Genomic DNA, 18031 nt, shown 5'->3' with positions numbered 1-18031 from the left:
GCAAGATCAGCCATTAGCGATTGCCGCGCTGTGATTTTCCATTGGCTCTTCTGCCAACCACGCGTCCTCTCTCAGTTGATGCACAACGGTTTGGGCTTTTGCTGGCATTCTCTGGCACTTCTCTTGATTTCACTCTTATTGGCCGCGAGCGTGGGTGTGAGACGCTCGGGTGGGTCGAGTCAAGACCAAAGGGAGAGCCTTCCCCTTAGTCGCAATCTGATTGGCCAGCTGGTGAAAACCTGCTACCTGTTTATTGGCTTAAGGGGACTACAATGTCATATAACTAATCTTTATTGGCTACTGAATGCACACGTTACCTTACGATTGGTTGGAGTAGGGTTCATCGCCTAAGAATGCGGAAGCCGGATGGTTCCCTGAGTCACTGCCATCAGCTGATTGATTCTGAGTGAGTAACCGGATTGCAGTTTCTTTTAAAATGATTTGTGTATCTAAATGTTTGTTTTAAAATGAACACTCTGCAATAATGATGCCCTGCCTGTGGTGCATGCATGCATGCTATTTCTATGACGAAATGAAAGCAACAACAGAAAACCTTTTTGTATACTTTTGTTTTGATACGAATTATAAATGCGAATAGCAGTTTAGTTGCATACATTTTTCGTGGTTTGTTAACTCCCAACAAGCATTATATTAAATGATCTGAGAAAACAATAATATTATTTAAGCGGTGCAAATATGGTGGTGCAAAAGAGAAACCTGACCTGATGAAACCTGAAATCTAAGTCGCACTGTTGCTGACCCCGGATTTACTGTTTGGTCAGCAGTTTAAGGGAAAAGTCGACTTACTTGAAATAATATGCCTTTTGCAAGAAAACCGCCTGCACTTTTGAAATTCTAAATGCGCTATACGTGAATGAATTCTTAAGATTTTATTTGTTATAGTAGTGGATTGTAGGTCATTAAGAAATACTTAAGTATGCATATGTAGAATAGCACAGAGACGTGTTCATTTTGTATACTGTAAAAGCTGCAGAATTTTCAGATGAACTAAACGGTCAAAGAAGGAATGCCAGCTATAAAAATCGGGTCATTTGAATGGAACCGCTCTTCATGGGCGGAGGCCTTTCGTAAGCGAAAACTATTAAGCCCATGAAACGGCAATATTTGTTCTGTTTTACAGCTTTAGCATGTTACGTGGCAGATTGTTATCAAGTTGACCTATACATAAAAATGCACAATTTGGCATGTGTACGGAGAGAAATTGTTATTGTGCATTGTATTATTTTTACTAGAAACAATGTAAAACGGTGCAAATCAATTCAAGTCATTCTTGTATAGCGTGCTTTCAGTTGCAAATAAAGAATACTGAACAAATATAGAAATCGAGCACGTAGTTAAAACAGAAGAAACCCGTTGCAGTACGTTCATATGTGTTGTCTATTTGTATATGCGTGTGTAAATAATACAAAGATATATACTGTAGACTTAAAGATCCTAACTATTAATGCATCAATTAAGTCTGCCAGCTGTACCCAGTGCCTTTTCCCGGCTCTCTTCCTGACTTTTATTCAATTACTGTGAGGTTAGGCTGTGGCTCCTGGGACCCTGATTTTCATAAACATCCATACTATGACTAGTAAATGGTCCAGTATAAACTGTGTGTGTGTTTTTTTTTTCTTCCATCCATCCATTGCTACAGTCTGTTTAATCTAGTCGTAGAGCTGTAAGAGGCTAAAGCATATAATGGGAAAGTCATACAGAGGGGCAAAGGGTGCAATTTTTATTGCAGAAAATGTGTGTAATGACTTGAAAAATGGTTAATAGAATTGTCCATATAAAGGACTGGTGGTTTTCTCTAAAAAGAGAGTATTGTTTTTGTAAATACTGTATTGGGGTTTTGTTTGTTTTAATAATGGTAAAAAATGTCTATCATTACATCCCAAACTGGAGTACCAGTCGGACAGAAGTGTATTTTCGCATCCAAATTATAACTGTTTTTTTTTTTTTTTTTTTCTAACCTGGTTATGGTTTTGTTTGGTCCTCAGACACCTGATTTGGTAAAGGATTGACTCTGGCAAGGGTAAATTCACTTTTGAGTCATTAGGAATAATAATAATAATAAATAAGCACTTTTCTCACTACTTAGAGAACCGGGGGAACAAACTCATACTGTGAGGCAGTAGTGCTACCACTGCGCCACCTGTGTGGATTAACAATTTGGGTGCATGTAATTACTGTAGTTTATTTCTGTCTATGGATGTATCTGTGGAATACAATTAAAATCCTCTGAGGGAACAGCCCTTTAAAATAAGCAAAATGGAAAACTTCAGATGCTACAGAAAATGGGGTAACGGCTTAAGCAATAGCAAAAGTGGTCTTGTGTTTGTCATAGCAGTTAAAGAGAAGAAAACCACATGTTTTGGTCAAGATATCTAATCAGCAGAACTAATATGAAAATCATATAATTTAGAAACATTTGACTTTAACAGAGAGTGCACTAAGAAATATTGGTTGTAAGTGAATGCTTATATATTTATGGATGCTTACATGCTTGAGATTAAAACAAAAAATGATGAAGTTTAGTGTTCTGTACTGCTTATATCTTTCCTTCATATTATGATACTGTTTGTAACATGCACTTTATATAGCTTGATTTGGCTCCAGCTTTTCTCTGGTGCTCTAATGACGTGTGTGTTAGGTTGCTGTGGAACTGTAAATGTTCCCCATAAAGAGTGAACATGCGTATGTGTGCCCAGTATAAGTTTGGTTTCTGCTTTTTCTTCTAGTGCGCCAGACAGATGGCAGAATGAATGTTTACATAATTAATGCATAGCATGAGAGATTTTTTTGGATGACTTTATGGTTTTATGTGTATTCTCCATAAGACTGTATGTCCATAACTGTGTTCAAGTAATGCAACATAAACTATTTACATGGGGCTTTCTATGCATCTGTAAATGAATTGCAGCATATGACACAATTTATTCCGCCTTTGATATATTGTGAGAATGCTGAAACTATACATAAGTTGCTCCCATCAGAAATATACTACTTCTAATACTAATTCCTCATAATAATAAATAATAATGTACATTTTGATTGTATTTACAGGGTCAAGGTCTGCCTTGTGTGCTTGTATTTTTTTTTTTTTTTTTTAAACATGGAAATGCTTTAATTCCTTACAACTTGTATTTGATAAAATGGGTCCAAAGAATGAATGGATGTTTTAATTAGGTTCTGAAGCGAAGATTTATAAAAATACATACTAATGTACAATGTGTTTAATTTGGTAAAAACATAGCATGTTTTCTTCCCAATTATATCTAGTGGACTAAATTGCTATGTATATTGATTTCAGTATGTTTTTTTTTTTTTTTTCCCTCAAACTATATAATGGTGTGTTTTCCTTTGAAAGAGAGAAACTAAATTTTCCAACACTTTGCCAATGCAAAATTCTGCATAATCACAAAACAAATCTGTCATTGTTAACATTCCTCAACAAAGACAGTTTTATGCTCTGAAACATAATATTTTATGGTGAAAGCAATGCAGCCAAGGTTTGGAACAAACGTACATTTTGTGCATTCATTTGCAAATGAAATGGTACTTGAAGGGTGCAGAAGTACTGTGAGTGTGTGGTCAAAACCAATGATCCATTACGGTTGCATCTTCAGTCTTTTATCTGCTTATGTATGTTTTACATTATCAACCAGTCCATGCCTGTTTACAGTCTTTCTCCCCATTCACAGATTCATAAAATGAATCCTGTCAATTTCTTACTCCCAGGAAAGTTCCAGACACATAGGAGAACTGACAATGTTGAATATTCATTAAGAGCTACATAGCTTGAATTTCTGGAATTTTGAGTGCCAGCTGTATATTTAAACTAACCGTGAAACACCTTATATGTGTTATTTAAAATGTCATTTAGATTGTATAATATAGTAATTTTGATAAGCATCCTTTGCTAATGACAGGTGATCAAACTAGTAATAAGAGTATCTGCTTTATTATTATATATAAATACACACTCAAAAAAGCAGTTTAAAAGACTTTCATAGAGAAAAGACAAGGTACTGATTATTTCTGTCCACACTATATAACTATTCTTTGAAATAATACATTTTACATTATAGGCACACGTGAGCTTGGGTGTTTTTTTTTTTGTTTTTTTTTCTGCTGCCTCATTAACATTTAACATCCTTATGAACAACTATGGTAAAATTTGCAACATATTACACCAAGTCTAGATTTAGTATACAGTACTGCAGTTCTGTATAATTGTCTTTCTTCGATTTTTTGGGGAAAAAAAACGCATTTAAACCAGTAGCATAAAACTATCCATTCATTTTCTCTTGTGTTTCATACTGTTTAGACACACAATTTGCAGGTAGCCAGAACATCATTCCAACTCTTGAAGCACATCACCACAGCCAAACTCGCGTTGGGACAGCTTGTAAACATTAAAATACCTACCAATTTGTTTTTTAATTATTAACATGAAGGAACTTAAAAAGGTAGCTCATTTACTTGCACCAAGGAAAAAATGGAAGATTTCTAAAAACTAGTTAATTGATTTGTATCAAGCAATAGTGATTGCTGTAAAGCTTTACTGTCAAGTCATAACACATTTGTTTACATCCTATTCTAAACTTAATTAAAACATATCTGCAAGGGTGCTACTCAGTTGCAGAAAATACAAACTTGTAACTCCAAATCGTCATTCACTACATTGACATCCTGCTGACTTTAATGATGATTTTTAAAATTCAATTTCTGACACATTAAACTGTAAATGGCTTAACCTCTCATTATAGTGTACTCGGTAGAGTATTGATATTGCAGAATTCTGTGATTACAAGATGCACATCTTAAAATGCCAAGAATAAATGTATCAACTGAAGGGAACAAAGGCTCACATACTCTGGAGTGATCCTCATGGCAATATTAGAGAGTTCCTTAGTCTCCACACTTCAAACAATTAAATCTAGTTTGATTTAACACGGTATAATTATAAATTATACACACACACATACACACAGTGTAACATAAGTTGTTGTAATTTTGTTAATGTTGATTATTTCCCTTTTTCTTTTTTCTTCTCTCTGTTCTGTGGTGACACTTCGTGAACTATACATGTTATAGTGTTCTGTGTCCATACATTACTTTATCTAATAACTTTGTAAACCATTACTAGTGCCTCTGCAGAGTGTAGAATATGTTTCATTTTTTTTTTTTTATTACCGGTACATTTGTGCTCACTCCTCCACTTATGCTTCCATGAATTTTCTCTTTTTAGAAGTTGTAACTAAAATCCATAAAAGTGATGGCCTTGGTTGTTTGACTGGCTGAAAACCTGATAGTCTCACCAAGTACATTTAATGTGTGATTAGCTTTTTTGTGGTGTGTGTGTATTTTTTTTTTTTTTTTTTTTATCCCAGTGTTTTAAAGATTGTTTTATGTCTTTTTTGTATATAACTTTGCATGTGAAGTTTTGGTATCTAAATCAGTTATTTCCTTCCTCTTTTTTTTGGATAATACTGTATACTTTACCTAGGAAAGTTGTGAACTGCTTTTAGTGGTTTGAAGTTTTGCATTCTGGTCATGCAGGGAACTCCATATTTAAATGAGAATGTGTTGGTATTCCTGTCATCGTTTTACACTGTGGAATCATTCATGACAGTGATTGCATTTCCCTAGCAACTGTAGGAGACTTATAACTCTAGGAGAGGAAGGCTGTATGAACCGAATTGTCAAGGTGCTGCTTTTTGTTGCTTTGTTTGCTCCTGTTGTGCATTTGAATTTTATTTTTTATGACTTAGCTCATTTAAGGGAATGTAAGCCACTGAGATTACTTTTCCCATCCACATTTGATTAAAGGCAAAACATCTCATTGTAGATGAAAATTAATCCATTAGTCTATTGTGTCTTTAGTTTAACTAGTTAAAGGCTTTCTTTTAATGTAATAATCTTTAAATCTAACATATTTTTAACTATTTTAAAATTGAATTTATAAGAAGCTAATTGCAGACTTGTTAATTGTTCAAATTGCATAAATCTACTTGGCAGTTGCCTCGGTAGTAAACTCATAAACTCATTGTGCAAATAAGTGCTTCCTGGTTTCTGTCTTCTGGATGAGCCTCCATTTAATTTCCAATAAGGGTCCACAATATCACTTTTTTCTATAGTTGAAATACAGATACTGAGCATTTCAGTGGTACACAACAATAATAATACTTTTATAGAAAAAATTAGATTTTCAACAAAAGAAACATAAAAAGGGGACAATTACTATTTAGTAAATCACATTGTATATATCTATCCATCCATTTTCCAACCCGCTGAATCCGAACACAGGGTCACGGGGGTCTGCTGGAGCCAATCCCAGCCAACACAGGGCACAAGGCAGGAAACAATCCTGGGCAGGGTGCCAACCCACCGCAGGACACACACAAACACACCCACACACCAAGCACACACTAGGGCCAATTTAGAATCGCCAATCCACCTAACCTGCATGTCTTTGGACTGTGGGAGGAAACCGGAGCGCCCGGAGGAAACCCACGCAGACACGGGGAGAACATGCAAACTCCACGCAGGGAGGACCCGGGAAGCGAACCCGGGTCCCCAGGTCTCCCAACTGCGAGGCAGCAGCGCTACCCACTGCGCCACCGTGCCGCCCACATTGTATATAACTTGTGCTTAATTCTAAGAAATTAACATTTATTATCTAACACATTTATTATAGTGTGACAGATGGTATTGTAGTAAACCTTAGCCTACTTTGGACCTGAATTCCTTTAACTAGTAATTATGTGAAATAATCTTAATTTTAGCTGTTGACTTAGTTAAAAATTACAAAAATACATACAATAATACTGAACTTTCTAAATACAAGTCTGTGGCAAATACCATTAAAACTGAATGCATTATGTAGCTTTTGTATTAGATTGCTTTTTTTATTATGAATGTAAACTTATCTCTTGGGTGTGTTTTGTGATATTAGTTGTAAATGATGAAATAATTAGTTCAAGGGTAGAAACCAAATATTTAATTTGTGATTAGTCAACAACATTACACAGCTCTTAATTGATTTTTGTAGCTAAAAAATAAAAACACTTGCTCGACAGGACAAGAACTTTTACCATGTTCTGTTTTTCCTTCTTCAGAGAGTAGTTCAGTCTGGCTCATTATTTCTCATTCAATATAATGCTAAAATTGGTCACACAGTTTGAGTTTAGTGAAACCTCCTAAAAGAAGTAGCTCAGTGTTCCAAAAATGATGAATAAAGTTCCTAAGATAAAACCGTTGCAATTAATTAATTCAGTATTTTTTTTTCTCTTTCATTTAGTCTTCTGAAGGTTGGAATAGTTTATAAGTGAGATATGTGATCAGCATATTAAAAGGAATTGTGGTGCTTGATACATTCAGTTTAATTGGTATTATTAGGGGTTGATGGGTATTGAGTTGGAAAGCGATTCTACTTTAACTTTTCAAAATAAAATGTAATAATACCAGGGGAAAAAAAACAAAAAGAAAAGGCAACTTTTTAAATTATGCAGTAACCACAATGGCTAAAAGCTGATGCAATACAACATGTTTGTTATGGCTTATGGGTAGTTTGAACACAGATAGTGCTCTGCCATTAATGTAGTTAAAGTCTAGCTAAAATTAAAGGTCAAAAGAACATAGATGCTTTGCTGCAGGATCGCACCATTTTTGAGAAACATACTGGAGAAAGAGATTTTTTTTTTTTTTTTGGGTGGTTGGAGTGAAACCTGCAAAAATTCACCTGGATGTGTTGGCTCAATACAAAAGTGAAAATGGCATGATTGAATGAAAAGCTTATGAAAGGGTAAAATGGTTTAAAGGTGGAATAAATGTAATGAATTATTATTATTAGGGACAAGTGTAACCGATTAAGATCAATCTGGTTGACCATTAATATCTTGCAAACAAGCCCCCATCGACATGGCGAATGCCTTCATCAAAGAACACCAATAGCTTACGTTGTCCCCTGTTGCTGCATGTTTGGATATCCGGTATGGATCTACACATGCCATAGTGCATGATGTTTTGGGGTACTGTAAAGTTTACTGAAGATGGGTACACAAACATCCTTTGGTGAATTTTAGCAGGTTTCACTTCCTCTGCGCAAAGGAATCTCACTATTGTGCATTGTTCAACAAAGGTACAGCCTCGAAGCAAAGTGTCCATTTTCATTTGACATTGGCTTCAACTAGAATAATGATGGAACGCACTTGGGTGTGTTAAATGTAGACCTTACTGTTTATTCCAATAGCAAAGTTTGTTATTGTCATCGTTAAAGAATAATAATAATTACAAAGTACCCAGTTGTTAGTAACTGGCAGATTTACTTCTTTGGCTGTTTCCAATTTGTAGAACATGTTTATTTCTTACAGCATATTACCATCAGTTATCTGATTTTTTTTTTTTTTTTTTTTTTTTTTTTTAAATGAGTTTGATAAAGTATATTCCTGACTGTGTTTTTACTGTTAACCATCTACCAGTATGATGTGTCTTTCCTGTGATTAGAGTTTGTATATTGATTCTATTAAATATATTACGGTACAATGCCTAGTATCTAGAATTTTTTTATTTATGGTTTTGATGATTTAGTTCTGCAGTCTCACTTTAATTTTTTGGCATTTACATTAGTCATTTACTCTAAGTGCAATATGATGATGCCAACTGTAAATATGTACTTTTCTTTTTTAAAGAGAACAAATAATCTGGCATTCTTTTTTCACTCAAAAGAACAAATTTTTTGTAATCTTCCAAAACAGTAGACTGAACTTCTAGACTGTGTGTGTCCTTATTCTAATTTGACAAGCATTCTTTTTTTATTTTTAGAGCTCCTTGAAAATAAAACCCTTGTTACTTTTTACATTTTGTCACATGACTTACTGTATTGAGCTACCCAATTTAAAGCTATGCAAGACTTCTTGCAGGAAACGGGTGTTTACTTCTTATAAGAAAGTAGATACTTTCATTTTCCAAATTAGTGTATAAGAAAAGATGAAATGTTCAGCTTTTAACAAAAGAACAGTTTTTGTGTGTGTGTGTGTGTGTGTGGTGTGTGTTTGTGAAATAAGAGTGAGATTGAAAGTTCTGTTTGTCCTGTAGCTAGTGTTGATTCAGATGTGAGAGTTAGTCAAGGGTTGGTTCCTATCATGTGCTCAATTCTGCCAAGGTAGGCTGTAGTCCACTGTGATGCTGAATTGGATTGAGTTTCAGAGTGTTCTTTCAATCAGGGGTGTTCACTTCTACCTTCTGTCAAGGAGGTGGTTGTGTGCTAACGCTAATGAATAATTTTGGATAATTCAGTTCTATTAAAGCTTTTAATTTTATGACATTTAAAAATAATCACGGTTTTAATGTGTGATGTCTTATGATACAGTAAACGTATTTCTGATGTGAATCATCGGATCATTAATGTTTTTTTTTTTCTTAATATAAAATTTCATCTGTTAATGATTAATCCACTGGGTTCAGTGTTTACTCTAATTTGCTCTCCTTAGAAAGTATTCTAAGGTTTTGTATCTGTCATAGTTTTCCACTTTTCTTTCAAACATGTCCATTATTTTTATGTTTCTTAATATTTTCAGAAAATTCCTGATACATGATCTCTAAGTTCCTTAAATGCTAGTATTTATTATTATTATCTTATATGCTATAAATCTGCTTGAATGGACACAGAAATGGTGAATAACATATACATCACTTATGCTTCTTCCAAAGACAGAAGTAACATGAAGCTTCATACAATATTAGTGTGTTAGAGTAGTCATTCTAACAGTGAAAATTTAACCAGAAGAAGTTAAAAGTCCTTAGATTCTGCACTCTCAATGCTTATATAGTAAACTGAAAGCTAGATGTGCTAGGTAAATGGAACATCATTATAAGACCCAACAAAATGATTACTGTGTGTTTTAAATTCTTTAGACAACATTTAGACATATTCTATTAATTATACCAGTGGCAAAAGCATGAAGTCAATAACAAATAAAAATTGAGCATACCAAACGCTTTCTAATAGTGCATTTGAGCGATCTTGTATTTTGCCATTTTAATAGTATTATAGTGCTGCAGAATACTGACTAGCACTGACCCAACTGATTATTGCTCTCTTATATCTCACATTTAGGTAGCTTGCTATCCTTTTAAAGGACTGCTTGCAGTTGTGGCGTTATTTGGAATTTTTGAGTTTCACAGGCTTGCAGTTTTTATAGGCTTCTCTGCAGCTAGCTTTAAAATTGCTCATTTGCATGATGGAATGCCAGCATATACTGCTTGTGACTCATCCCCAGGCTGATGCTACTTGTCAGAACTGTTGCATGGCTCCCCCTTAATAGCTGCTCACCCCATTGACCACTTTCATCTCTTTGCATAAGTACACAAATGATGGGGTGGACTGTGTCACTGACCACATGATCGCAGCAGAAACAAAGACACATCAGCAGAGGTCTAGAGCGTTTTGTTGTCAGGTGACACAGCAGGGATATTGAGTTCAGCGCAGTCGTGTTGTGTAGCAGAGATGTCGAACACTGCACTTCTATGTGGTGTTCAGTCCATTGTATGTGGGCAGGGGAATCACCTTGTGTGGAGCTGCAAATGTACCAAACTCTTCCGTCTTTCTTCCCTGAAATGATGCTGCAAATAGTGTTCCAGATCCGGGTCTCTGCCTTAAGACTCTCCTTTCCTGGCTGTTTTGTAACACCTCCATGATTTGCATTGTCCTTTCCTTGTGCAGTTTTACCACTGGCCCCGATCGCCTGGAGTCCGTGCCAACTCAATCTACCATGCTTTTCCCTAGGTCCATGAGCCCAAAACTAGCTTAGCAGATGGAGAAGTGGTTATAGTCCTACAGATGTAGTAGTCAATCAGCCTGCACTGCTGCTGCAGCCAGCATTCCAGATCCCAAATCTCAGCCTTGAGACTCTCCAGCAACTTTTTGGAGATGCCCAGAAAGTTAATTTTATGTCTAGGTCTTTTCTTCCTCCTGTTTCTGACACCAATGTGGCAACGTACCACTGCAGTACTTGTTAACACCAAGTGCCAATGGATTCTTGCTATTAACATCAATCTTTTAAGTATCTCTTTATCCTTAAAAAAACCGCTCGCTATTTATGCACAAGTTGGAATTCTATGACATTGGCATGCTTTCCTGCTTTTACAGGCTCCCCAGCAGCCTTATTTGACGCTGCTAATTTGTACGATGAAATGCCTACTCATGCAGTTGGTGATACATTCCCAAGCTTATGCAACTTGTTAGCTCTGTATAGTATGTTCCCCATCTAGGAAGAGAGAATGCAAACTCTAGCATGACTTAAATCTGTTTTGCACAGAGCCAGGCACAGTCACCATTGGAATATTTGACTTAGAAGCGTGCCCAGACAAATACCCATCCACAGATTGTGTGTCATCTATTAGTTTAACTGAGAACAAAGAGAACAGTGCCTCAAACACAAAATGTCAAAATATTCTGCTGGTCTCAAGCCTGGAGGTTGTGTTTGCTGACTATAATCTTCTAAATAATTCTCACACATATACAGGGTTCAACCCAAAAAGATGCACTATGTGAGCTCACCACCCACAGGCAAAGGGTAGCAAATGTGTGATGGGCATGAGCAGGGCAGATTCATTTAAACTATTTCAAGAAGACTGAATCTAGGGACTTTGAATTTGTTTCTGCCAGAAAAGTGATACTTCAGAGACCCTAAAGTTTTAAAGCATTTGGTTAGATATAGTTTGTCTTGCATGTAAACTCATTATCATTAGAACAAATCTTCTAGTGTAATGTTGGCCAGTATGCTACTCTGGAATTGTTTCAGGGAATAGGTTTTGAATGAGTGTGAGCGTACTTGCTGATGATCCTACTCCTGGATGCTATACAGTTACGTTTGCACTAGGAAAACTTTGCCTGTTTTATTGATGTGCTTAAGAAGTATTTAGAATATTCAACATTTTTAGAATTGATTGGTGGCAATGCTTAAAGGTATATACTGCCTTTTGACCTAGTAGTTCTTAAGGGAGACTTAATCCCTTATGTGGGTAAGGGCAGAAATACCTAGAAGGGCATACTTTGGAGAACAGATTTGTTAGATCTGAATCCGGGTAGTGAATTGTTATTGAATTTATATTCTAGTCAAGGATTGCCCAAATAAACTACTACTTCAAGAATGAAGTTTCTCACAGACAGCTAATTGGCATGATAATTCTGGTGACACCATACCAGAATTTTTGTATACAAAGGGTGCATAGTCTGTCTTGATTGGCATCATATTATTGTGATACTTTTTTGTCATTGTCATCATCATCTGACAATATACAGCCTTAGATGCTATGTTACAATTAGAATCTCGCAACCACCTGCTGGTGAGGAAAATATATTGGCGATGAACTGCCTAAATTGAAACAGAATTGCCTTAAGTTTAAAACTCAACATCTTTGAAGCTAAATAAAAAATCACAGGTCTTAATAACATGGAGAGCACACACAGGCTACACACATACTGTATAACTTGAACAGCTCATCCAGTAGCAATGCTAACCATATTTGACCAAGTGTTTGACAGCAAACAATTGAGAAAATACTGTATTTTTTTTTTTTTTTTACGTATATACCTGTTCTTTCTGCACCAGAATTCTGAGCTTCTTTAAAGTAGCTTCTTTTCCAGGAAATTGAAAGAGCACATGTAAGCTGGTGGCTTTTTCAAATTTAGCGCAGTCACCCTCAGTGCTGGATAAAAATTGAGACACAGCGTAATGTCTTGAATAATGTATTCCTGATATTGCTCCCCATCTTTTTCTTTGACATTACTGTGGATATGTTTTAAGGGAGCAAATGGTACTAGACTTTCATGCATTTTCACTGGTATATGTTGTACTGCTAAATGGCATGATTGGTAAAAGCTTAAACTGGAAGTGCAAATGCACAATTTAAAAAAAAAAAAAAAAAAGCGCTTTACTTATTTTAATATGGGAAAGACTTTCAAGCCCCATCTCTAAACTGGAAAGTTAAGGTTGTACATGCTCATAAAACCAACGGTATAAAGAACACTGCTGGGCCAATTGACCCAGCACCTCAGCTACAAAGAGGCTTTCAGATAAGTAATTACACTAAGTGTATGATAGGAAAATTGATACAAATATATTTGCTTAAGACGACAAAGATTAGGGTTGTTGTAAACATTTTAATATCGAGTAAAATTACTGAAAGGAGCTTTTTTGCTTATTTTGCATAACATCTGTTGGGGCTTAATGCAGAAATGCCACTATTCATAAGTATGCCTAGTATCAGAGCACCTAAGGCCCAATTGACTTTGTAGTTACATCCTGAGACTTAAGATAATATGTGTTGGTTACTCCAAGGGTGGGGCTGGACCTCTAACTGATCACTATTTTGCATTTAACTGGCTCAGATAAATGGTAAGGGTGTTTTTGGAACACTTAACAGAGCCCTCTGCCCAAGATGAGTTCCATAATCAACTCTGTCACTGCATCTTATGGGGGTTGTGTGTTGGAGACATGAAGTCTGAATGGACTTTTTAAGGACCTTGGTGGAGGGGGTGGCCGTAAGGAGCTGTGACTGAAATGTGTTTGGTGCCTGCAATTGTCATAACACTAGGAGTACTTAATGGACAGTAATGGTGAAGGAAGCTATTATGTTAAAAAGACTATACATATCATGTTAGCAGTAGAGACTTTGTATTTAAACAAGAGGCACCGGAAGGCCAAGATGGCAACAGTGAAACAACCGCTCATGGCAAGCATGTTTGGTTGAGACATTGAGTTCTAGCAAACCAACTGAAGACTTGTGAAGGGTCAATGGGGCATTGCTTTAGACTTTTCTAAGCAGGAGAGCTGGTACCTAGACTAAATACTCGGGTGCTTGATATGTTTATAAGAAACATTTATTTTTTAAAATGCTTAATACAATTATGTCCATCCATCCATCCTTTAATGTTCTAAAACACTTATTCATTTTACAGTGATAGTAATCCTGGGCTTTCCTTGAGGTCATTTGTCTGAAAAGCATGGACCACTCTTGGTTAGGCTGTTATAAAGAACTTTCATTTGCGCACACACACATAAATGTTCAAACTCAAATTGAGATATTTAGAGCTAGCAGCAATCAGCCTAAAAATCGTGTCTTCAGATTGTAGGACAAAATTAGACCCTCCAAAGGACATTTGTGTGAAAACATGAAAATTGTAAATGGAAGACTCCTCTACTGAACAAATTCTCATTCCCACACCCCCCCCCCCCCCCCCCCCCCAATCTAATCAGCATCAAAAAGCTATGGGTTAATTTTTTAAATATCATATTTATTAGACACTAATACTTTTAAACACAGTTACCTCTACATGTTTGTAATTGTATGCAGAGTAATGTTCTAGTGATGTCAAAATATTTGGCAAAACAATATACAGTAACTATAGTTACACACTTTACATTAAAGTTTAAGAATTGTAACTTGCTAAGTAAAACAATGACAATGTCTTGGTTTATTTAATACCAGTAACGGTGCACTGCACCATAACGTGCAGTGAATACACTTGACTTGAGCATTTCATAGTTTTCATCCTCTTTCTCTGTATGTTTATCATTTGTTTCTTCAGAGGTTGATGCACTTGTTGCTTCCTGAGCAGCTCTTTTTTTCTCCACCCTAGCAGCCCGTTTTTTCTCTTCTTTCGTCGGCATCTTTTCACGTTAAAACTGATTAAGTCAGTGTTTATGTTGCAGTTACTTAGTACGTTTTCCTTAATTTTTCACTTAAGTTGGCATTTAAGTCTTCAATCTGCCACAAGAATGATTTAAGATATGAAGTGTAGGGGAAGTGATGGCGAAGGTGGTAGGGAATGAGAATGGCGCCTGTACGCATGAGTTGATTCTACAATAAAATAAAAAGAGGAATAACCTTGGAGGTGAATCATCACCCCAAAAGTGGATAGTATACGTCACGTAGTATATGTGTACCAAATTTCAGATCAATAGGTCAAACAGTTTGCGAGCTACAAGTGATTTAAAATTCTGGACAGACAAACGAACAGCCATGATAGTGTATTATATATAAAGATAATTTTGTATATGGCTTTCATAATTTGGTTTTACTTCTTTTTGAAACTGACTTACTGTACTTATTAACAGTTTCACATCCTTTTATAGAAGCTACTTTACCAACATGGATTGATTTTTTTGCCATCGTAGAATTGTGAGGGGCTACATGGAAAAGAGAGAAAAAATAAAGACTATAATTCTACAGAAACCGTTTGCTTTTGGTGTTTTGTGCTAGTACTGTACTGTAATAAACTCCTCAAAAAATTTAAAGGAACACTTTGAAAATACATCAGATCTCAATGGGGGAAATAAAAAATCATGCTGGATATCTATACTGATATGGACTGGGTAATGTGTTAGGAATGAAAGGATGCCACATCGTTTGATGGAAATGAAAATTATAAACCTACAGAGGGTAAAGACACCCCGAAAATCAAAGTGAAAAAGTGATGCAGCGGTCTAGTCCATTTTGCTGAAATTTCATTGCAGCAACTCATAAACATGCTCCGTAGTGACTATGACCCCCACGTGCTTGTATGCATGCCTGACAATGTCAGGGCATGCTCCTAATGAGACATCGGATGGTGTCCTGGGGGATCTCCTCCCAGATCTGGACCAGGGCATCACTGAACCCCTGGACAGTCTGAGGTGCAACCTGGCGGCATCGGATGGACCAAAACATAATGTCTCAGAGGTGTTCTATTGGATTTAGGTCAGGTGAGCGTGTGGGCTAATCAAAGGTATTAATTCCTTCATCCTCCCTGAACTGCCTGCATACTCTCACCACATGAGGCCGGGCATTATTGTGCACCAGGAGGAATCCAGGACGCACTGCACTAGCATAGGGTCTGACAATGGGTCCAAGGATTTCATCCCAATACCTAATGGCAGTCAAGGTGCCGTTGTCTAGCCTGTGTAGAGGTCTGTGCGTCCCTCTATGGATATACCACCCCAAACCATCACTGACCCACCACCAAACCGGTCATGCTGAACGATTTTACAGGCAGCATAATGTTTTCCATGGCTTCTCCAGACCCTTTTGTGTTGGTCACATGTGCTCAGGGTGAACCTGCTCTCATCTGTGAAAAGCACAGGGTGCCAGTGGTGGACCTGCCAATTCTGGTATTCTATGACAAATGCCAATCAAGCTCCATGGTGCAGGGCAGTGAGTCAAGGCCCACTAGAGGACGTCTGGCCCTCAGGCCACCCTCATGATGTCTTTTTCTGACTGTTTGGTCAGAGACATTCACACCCGTGGCCTACTGTATGTCATTTTGTAGATCTGCTCATCCTATTCCTCCTTGCCCAAAGGAGCAAATAAAGGTCCTGCTGATGGGTTAAGAACCTTCTACGGCCATGTCCAGCTCTCCTAGAGTAACTGCCTGTCTCCTGAAATCTCCTCCATCCACTTGAGACTGTGCTGGGAGACACAGCAAACCTTCTGGCAATGGCACGTATTGATGTGCCATCCTGGAGAAGTTGGACTACCTCTGCAACCTCAGTAGGGTCCAGGTATCACCTCATACTACCAGTACTGACACTGACCATAGCCAAATGCAAAACTAGTGAAAAAACAGTCAGAAAAGATGAGGAGGGAAAAATGTTAGTGGCCTCCACCTGTTAAACCATTCCTGTTTTGGGGGTCGTCTCATTGTTGCCCCTCTAGTTCACTTGTTAAATTAATTAACCCCCAAGCAGCTAAAACTGATTAACAACCCCTTCTGCTGCTTAACTGACCAGATCAATAGCCCAGAAGTTTCATTGACTTGATGCTATACTCAGATTAAAAAGTGTTCCTTTAATTTTTTTGAGCAGTATATTTCAAGAAGATCTACATTTACACTTGTACTGTATAGAAATGAAAAGTAGCTTGTAGAATTAAAGTAAAAAAATGAAATGTAATGGAGGTCATTTGCTCTTTTGCCAGTAATAGACGGTATAAGTTAAATTGCAATAATTTAAGTGTGTATAGGTCTTTGAATTATTTGAGTTTTTGAAATGCATTCCATTTTAATATCTGTAAACAGGATATTTTTACTATTATTTACTAGTTTTTATGTATGTTTAACATTAAATGCGAGTATGTTCTGGTCTTGAAATCATTCAGATCCAATATTGTGCAAGACTGTTTTTAGTAGAGCTGTGTTGTGCAAGTGCATTTTCATTTTACAGACATTCTTTTGACAAAACATGTTTCTTCAAGTCAGCCAACAACATTTTACATTTTTGTACAATTATTTCTACAGATAACTCTTGGTTTTATCAACAAGGGAGCCTGCAATATCATAATTTATAGCACTGAAAAATGCTTTATCTATTTGTTCTTGGGTATCAATAAAGGAATTTGAGTCATCAAATATTTTCAAATCAATTTGACAATATGTAATGGTTTGAATTGCTTGGAGGGAGAAAAATCCCTGCTGCTAACAGTCATGCATAGCTTCAGTGTGTATGTGGATACACCTTCATGGGCACTAGCAATGTAGAGCAATGTGACACACACTCAAAAATGTTAATGGACATCGCTGACTATCCCTGTAGTAGCTGGCTGTAAACTGGCTCTTTCAAAAGCAAAAAGAGAAACAAAATCAATAGGTTCGACACAGAAAATTGACACGATGATCAGAAGAATGGCAATGGAGATTGGAATAGTTCAGCATGTACTCACAAGAAGTACAATAGGTGTATGTCGTTAAAATGAGGTGGCTTTTCATAAATTTTCTTGCACTAAAGTATCCATATTTCTCAATATAATGTGTGCTTCTAATATTAAAAACTTTATATTCTAAAAATGAAGAATTATGCTTAGCATCTAAAGGTATGATTGACAGTAACTCTTTTTGGCCTGCACTAATACCAGGTTCTCAAAGGTTGAGCCTTCTGATCTATACTAATAAAAGGCAAAGCCCTCACTGACTGACTCACTGACTGACTGACTCACTCATCACTAATTCTCCAACTTCCCGTGTAGGTAGAAGGCTGAAATT

General features: G+C 36.6%; 1 protein-coding gene across 1 annotated transcript in view; it reads left to right on the top strand.

Annotated features, from left to right (window-relative positions):
- The first annotated feature begins 265 nt into the window (after positions 1–265).
- The window catches only part of mtmr4 (myotubularin related protein 4), a 205914-nt gene continuing 188148 nt past the window's right edge, over positions 266–18031 (top strand). The window contains exon 1 of the mRNA XM_028806987.2: positions 266–406. The gene's annotated coding sequence lies outside the window, so the exon portion shown is untranslated. The remainder of the gene's footprint in view (positions 407–18031) is intronic.

The sequence above is a fragment of the Erpetoichthys calabaricus genome, chromosome 8, assembly GCF_900747795.2.
Source record: "Erpetoichthys calabaricus chromosome 8, fErpCal1.3, whole genome shotgun sequence".
Lineage (NCBI taxonomy): Eukaryota > Metazoa > Chordata > Cladistia > Polypteriformes > Polypteridae > Erpetoichthys > Erpetoichthys calabaricus.
The sequence above is the reverse complement of the archived record's forward strand: the minus strand, read 5'-3'. Positions and strand labels throughout refer to the sequence as shown.